Raw genomic sequence first — 6,897 nt, 5'->3', positions numbered from 1 at the left:
AACTCCTGACCCTGTGATCTGCCTGCCTTGACCTCCCGAAGTGCTGGGATTACAGGTGAGAGCCACTGAGCCAGGCCGAACAACTCTTTTAGTGACTTCAATAGCATGACCAGCAATTACACATTTAGTCTTTAATGTGAAACCAAAGACCTTGTATAATTAGTAGACATTTCAATTTTAGGAATTAAAAATTGTGAAACTCCTTCAGCTCTGAATTGCTGTCCTGCCATTCATTCAGCCATTACCTATCACGTATTGAGCTATGATGTGTCAAGCATTGTGCGGTTGGTGAGCAGACACTGGTTATTGTGGAGTTTGTGGTCTAGTTGTGGATTGCCCTTGGGATGGGGCAAAGACTTCATGGTACAGCTCTGGCTACCTAGAGCCCCATCCTTCACTAGTCCTCACCTTTAAATGGACCATGACCTTCACCTGAATCCCCCCTGCACCCCCATCCAATAGCTAATTCACATGCCTTTTTTTGGTCTGGTTTAGATGTAGCGTCCCAGAAGTCTTCCTGCCCTGTCAGTGGTGGGAGGTTTCCCACTTTTGTGCTCCCTTACTGCTCGTTCACTCCTATACTGACCCTTATTACTGTGTTTTATATTCCATGTCTGCCTGATGGTTTGCCACAATAGACTAAATTTTGTAAAGTCAGGGACTATGAATGTTTTGTGTATATTTGTACCCCCAAGGCAGAATAACCTGGCATCTCACTAAATATTTGTTGGAAGAATTGCTGAATGAATTGGCCAGCATCTTAATTTGTGCAAAAAGTTCATACCTTGCAGTTCTGATACTGTGCCGAGGCAGTCCTAGCACCCTGCCTGTTTCTGTCTGTAGCTAAGCCTCTTCCTTTCGTCCATCTGATCTCCCTAGAAATGCCTCATTTTTTCCCCTAACCCCCCTCGGCTTCCGGTCTCTATCTAGCCCACTTGCCAACTTAGCCTGTGCTCTGAGCATTTCATCTTCTGGTTTTCCTCCCAGACCTGCTGTCTGCACCATCCTGAATGCTCAGGTCCTGCTCACATCTCACTTCGGCCCCACCTTGCCTTCCTGGCAGCAGTGTGCTGACGCGAGTGAGAACCTGGCCTCCTGAACTCCGATGCCTCTGCTGTAATAAAGGGTGGGAAAGGAAACCCAGGAACACTTGGCACCTCTGAGTTTCATCACAAAAAAGTCATCACGATCATATCCAGCACAGATGGTGAAGGTAATTGAGCAATGATTATGCTAAAGAAAAATTTTCAGGCCTGCCAATTCAGACATCACTACCCTTGGCAGTGAGTGAGTCACTCAGAAGGTGAGCAAATGTGTGCCACAGATGTGACTGCACTCCAGGTGCATGGGGTGGGCGGGACCTAAGGGCAATTTCTTGCCTTTTCCACTCTCAAAAGGCCTGTCTTCAACATTCGCTCCTAAAGGGGAATCTATGCTGGGTATGTGAGCTGGTAAGAGTCTTTCTTTCTTTCTTTCTTTTTCTTTTTGGGGTGGAGTATAGCTCTGTCATCCAGGCTGGAGTGCAGTGGTGTGGTGCGATCTTGGCTTACAACCTCCACCTACTGGGTTCAAGTGATTCTTGTGCCTCAGCCTCCCAAGTAGCTGGGATTACAGGCATGCACCACCACGCCCTGCTAATTTTTATATATGTAGTAGAGATGGAGTTTCACCATGTTGGCCAGGATGATCTCGAACTCCTGCACTCAGGTGATCCACTGGCCTCGGTCTCCCAATGTGGTGGGATTACAGGTATCAGTCACCGTGCCTAGCCATCTTTTGTCCTTTATATTCTCACACCCCTACCATCTTCACACTGGAGCCAGAGGGATCTTAGAAAGATCATTCTCACAGTCCTTCATGAGGTCTGCGAGGCCCCATGTGGCCTGGCCCTGACCCGCTCCAGCCCAGCTCACTCTGATCCCTTGTGACTGTACCCACCCTGGCTTCCTCTCTTGTTCTTGGACTCCTCAAGCTTGCCCTTCTCAAGTCTTTGACCATCCAGTCACCTCCACTTGGAAGATTCTCCCCTGCTCCCATTCTCCCCAGCCTTAAACATCCCCTTCCTATGGATCTCCACTCAAAGGTCACTCTCAGATAAGATGTCCCCGATCCCCAGACTGGCTCAGGTTCCCCTTCAAATGTCGTCATATGCCCTGGTTTTTTTTTTTTTTTTTAGATGGAGTTTTGCTCTTGTTGCCCAAGCTGGAGTGCAAAGACACGATCTCCACTCACTGCAACCTCCACTTCCTGGGTTAAAGCAATTCTCCTGCCTCAGCCTCCTGAGTAGCTGGGATTACAGGCTCACCACACCCAGCTAATTTTTTGTATTTTCAGTAGAAACAGGGTTTCACCATGTTAGCCAGGCTGGTCTCCAACTCCTGACCTCAGGTGATCCGCCCGCCTCAACCTCCCAATGTGTTGGGATTATAGGCACAAGCCACTGTGCCCAGCTTTTTTTTTTTTTTTTTTTTTTGAGACAGAGTATCAGTCTGTCACCCAGGCTGGAGTGCAGTGACGTGATCTTGGCTCACTGCAACCTCCACCTCCCAGGTTCAAGCGATTTTTCTCCCTCAGCCTCCTGAGTAGCTGGGACTACAGGCACCCGCCACCATGCCCTGCTAATTTTTGTATTTTTAGTAGAGATGAGATTTCACCATATTGGCCAGGCTGGTCTTGAACTCCTGACCTCCCAAGGTCCACCTGCCTTTTTTTTTTTTTAACAAAGTGCTAATTGTAATTAATTCATTGTCTGATTCCTCCTGGCCAGATCATAAGCTCCAGGGTGGTGTCTCTGGTTTGCTTTCTGTGGTGGAGCTCAGCTCTGTGGACATGCAGTGGCTTCTGCCATTGTGCCTTCCTGGAGGTCAGGCCCTTGCAGAGGCAGCCTGAGGCATGGCAAGCCACAAGAGCATGGCCCGTCCCCACCGAGCCCCATGACCAGCGCCAGAGGTGGCCCTGCCCCTGCACAGTACTGTGTTTCAAAAGAATGTGCCTCCTTTTAGGAAAACCTTGGGTTAAAAAATCTCTACAAAACAAATCCAAGGCCACCATTGATTAAAAGATGGTTTTAAATAGCAGCTTCATCCTGCTGAGCAGTCTAGAGAAAAACAGGGAAAAAAAAAAAAAAAGGAATAAATGGCAGCTTCATAGTGCCTTTCCCAAGGCTCTGCCACACTGCCGGAGAGGGCATCACCCTCAGCAGCTCCCCTTCCATGTTGAATAGAGCCAGGCTCTTCCCCAAGCCTCTGCCCTCTGGCTGGCATGCCCTGCCCGTCTTTCGTGTGGCTGTTCACTTTCTGAACTTCATCCAGGAAGCCAGTGGACACAGAGAAACGGGCACTCCCTTTCCCAGCTTCCTCCTGAAGAATGTCTGTATGATGGAACAACTGCGATTAGAGGATGTAAATATAGACACACGTGCGCACATAAACACAGCCTGCTCTTGCCGTCTCACTATATTTCGCCTGAGCCAGGCATTGCTTCTCAGGACACTCCATCCTTTTTTCCTCTGTAGCATGTGGTGAAGGAGAACATGAAACCATGATGGGCCACACGGGGCAGATGAAGGGGCCTAGTGCAGATGTGCAGTGTGATGGTGATGGCACGTGTGCACAGGGCCGCGGGCCAGGAAGGCTGAAGTCCACCATGGCTATGCTTGCCAAGGCCACCTTCCCCTACAGTCCACTCCCTGAGTCAGGCGAGGGCGCCATTCACAAATTCACATAGACACTTTCTAGGCTGGTGGCCTTGAGAACAGAGATTTCTAGATTCTCCCACTGACATGGTGGTTAGTGAAGACTCTCCAAGCTCGTGGAGCCCTATCTTCCCAGTCTCCCAGGAAAAATAAGCAGGCTGATCTACTGATTTTCAGGAATGTGGAGGAATAAGAAATGCAAACTCTGGAGGTGAGGGAGAGGCCACTGACTACATACACAAAGCAGCCCAGAGGAAAGGGAAGAGCAAGGAAATCCTCTGTGGGGCTCTGCCTGTTTGTGTTTGGAAGGGCAGTGTGTTCCTAGGGCTGCTGGAACATAAGCCCCACAGAATGGGCATCTTCCATAACAGAAATCTATTCTCTCACAGTTCCAGAGGCTGGAAGTCCAAGACCAAGGTGTCCACAGGGCGAGGTTCTTCTTTGGCCGCTCCCCTTGCTCACAGATGGCCGTTCTCCTTTCTCTTGCTGCCCCTTCACGTGGCCATCCCTCTGTGTGCCTGTGCCCCTGGGGTCTCCCTGCATGTCCAATTTCCTCTTCTTGTAAGGACACCAGTCAATTGCATTAAAAGTTTAAAGAGCTGTGCACAGACGCCAGGTAGACTTGTGATGGTTAATTTCATGTTTCAACTTGACTGGGCTATGGAGCGCCCAGATATTTGGACAAACATTCTTCTAGATGTTTCTGCGAGAGTGTATCTGGATGATACCAACACCTGACTTTGTAGATTGAGTAAAGCAGATTATCCTTCTTAATTGGGATGGGCCTCATGCAGTGGTTTCTCTGATGAATATCCTATTCCAAATCCTGGATTTGCAATTAAAAAGGGGTGTGGAGCCCTAGAGGTCTGGGTGTGGGGAGGCCAACCTTGGGTTCAGCTTCAAAGGGGCTTGCATTCATATATTTCATCACAAATGTGGCCTGCCAGGGGAAAGAAAAAGATGCTGGCCCTCAGCTCACAGGAAGGTGTCCAGAGCCTCGCTGCGTCTGGGGCTGGCACTGCACTGATCTGTGGTTTGTTGGACCGAGAGAGAATGACATGGAGCAGTGACAGGGGCCAGGGAAGGTCTTTGTGAAGGGAGACATCAGTGCTGAGTCCTAGAAAGGAGAAGGAGCCAGCCATACAAAAGGTGGGCAGGGCATGCCAGCCAGAGGGCAGAGCCTTGGGGAAGAGCTTGGCTCTGTTCAGCATGGAAGGGAGCTGCTAAGGGTGACACCTTCTCCACCAGTGTGGATCCCCAAGGCACCTCTTCTTGGGTGTCTTGAGTTCACCTCCACCTTTCAGGTAGCACTGGTACCTGGGGCTCTCCTAGGCCCAGAAAACACATATTGTTTGAAGCTCAAAGATAGTTTAACGTGTAGAAAGTAAATCAGATTTGCCATTTAAAGTACAGCCCAACACCAGCCACTTCCCTGTTCACAAGCTTTCCCTCTGACTACAGCCAAGCTGCTCACCAGGGCATAGATGGGGCCTCATGGTGTCACTCACTTTCCCAGCTCACCTGCCAGCCCCATTCCCTGCCACCTCCCTTCCTGCCACTCACCTGGCCCACCAGCCTTCACGTCCTCTCTGCCATTGCTGTCCCTGTCCCTCCGCTGAGGACCCTGACGTGGCACCTCTCATTCTCCACCGAGCCTGCTGCAAACCCTCACCTCTCCTAAAGTCCAACGCAGATGTTACCTCCTTCCTGAAGCTTCTTCGGGAGCCCCACCCCTTGTTACCATGCTGCACTATACAGGTCTCCCTCCCTCCTGCCCCCTCTTAAGTTCTTCTGGCCAGGCATGGTGGCTCACGCCTGTAACCCCAGCACTTTAGGAGACTGAGACTGGTGGATCACCTGAGGTCGGAAGTTCGAGACCAGCCTGGCCAATATGGCAAAACCCTGTCTCTACAAAAAATACAAAAATCAGTACATGTGGCGGCGAGCACCTCTAATCTCAGCTACTCGGGAAGCTGAGGCAGGAGAATCACTTGAACCCAGGAGGCAGTGGTTGCAGTGAGCCAAGATCGCACCACTGCACTCCAGCCTGGGCAAAACAACAACAAACCTGAAATATTTGAAGAAGCTGCTTTGGCATTTTCATGACAAGCCAGCAGGGAGACTAAGTGAAGGCGGGGCAGCCCTTCCTCCCCTGCATTCTGGAGGGACAGAGAGTGAAGGTGGTCTTGGGGTATCTAAGTGCTTGCCTCCCCTGTGGGAGCAAAGCTCCTCACCAGGGTTCAATCAGGGAGCATCGACTGTGCGCTGGGACTGTCTATGGCATGGCTGTAGCATCCTGTGGGTCCACAGAGATACCTGTAGCCTCTAGGCTCTTATGATGTGATGGAGAGACAGGAGAGCAGGATCTGATGAGGACCAAGGGCAGTTACAGGTCATTCCTAGGAGAGAGGGGCTCTGAGGAGCAGAGTTGATCATTAGCAACCCACACCTCCACCCATGTTGGCTGACAGTCCTGTCGATAGGTCCTGTGATCCCAAGTCCCTGGTTTGCAGATGCGCTTGACCCAGGATGTGATGATCATAGTATTTCCTTCATTCTCTCACGTTCTTCACGGTGGTTGTTCACATGCAGGTCCCTCCCAGCCCGATCTTGTCCTGGGAGTTATTTGCGGCTGACAGATGCAAGTCCCGGAGGTGACACTGTGCCTGGCACATGGGAGATGCTAAGCTGTGGCCGTTGAAATTCACACTGTAGTAGAGACTCCATATATATATATATATATATATATATTTTTTTTTTTTTTAGATGGAGTCTTGTTCTGTAGCCCAGGCTGGAGTGCAGTGGCGCGATCTTGGCTTGCTGCAACCTCCACCTCCTGGCTTCAAGGGATTCTCCTGCCTCAGCTTCCGGAGTAGCTGGGACTACAGGCGCGTGCCACCACACTTGGCTAATTTTTTGTATTTTTAGTAGAGATGGGTTTTCACTGTGTTGGCCAGGATGGTCTTGATCTCCTGACTTTGTGATCCACCTGCCTCGGCCTCCCAAAGTGCTGGAATTACAGGTCTGAGCCACTGCGCCCAGCCGAGACTCCATATATTTAAAGACACAGAGCGACACTCTAGCAAGCAGGCCCCGGCGAGGGAGGTACAGGTGTGATTATAACCCGGAGCCGAATTAAAGACAGAACGTTACCAGGTTTTACAGGATTTGAAAGTGGGCTAAGGACTTGTTCTGGCTTTCAG

Source organism: Aotus nancymaae, unplaced genomic scaffold, assembly GCF_030222135.1.
Source record: "Aotus nancymaae isolate 86718 unplaced genomic scaffold, 86718_ANA_hifiasm-v0.15.2.pri h1tg000036l, whole genome shotgun sequence".
In the NCBI taxonomy this organism is placed as follows: Eukaryota; Metazoa; Chordata; class Mammalia; order Primates; family Aotidae; genus Aotus; species Aotus nancymaae.
The sequence above is the reverse complement of the archived record's forward strand: the minus strand, read 5'-3'. Positions refer to the sequence as shown.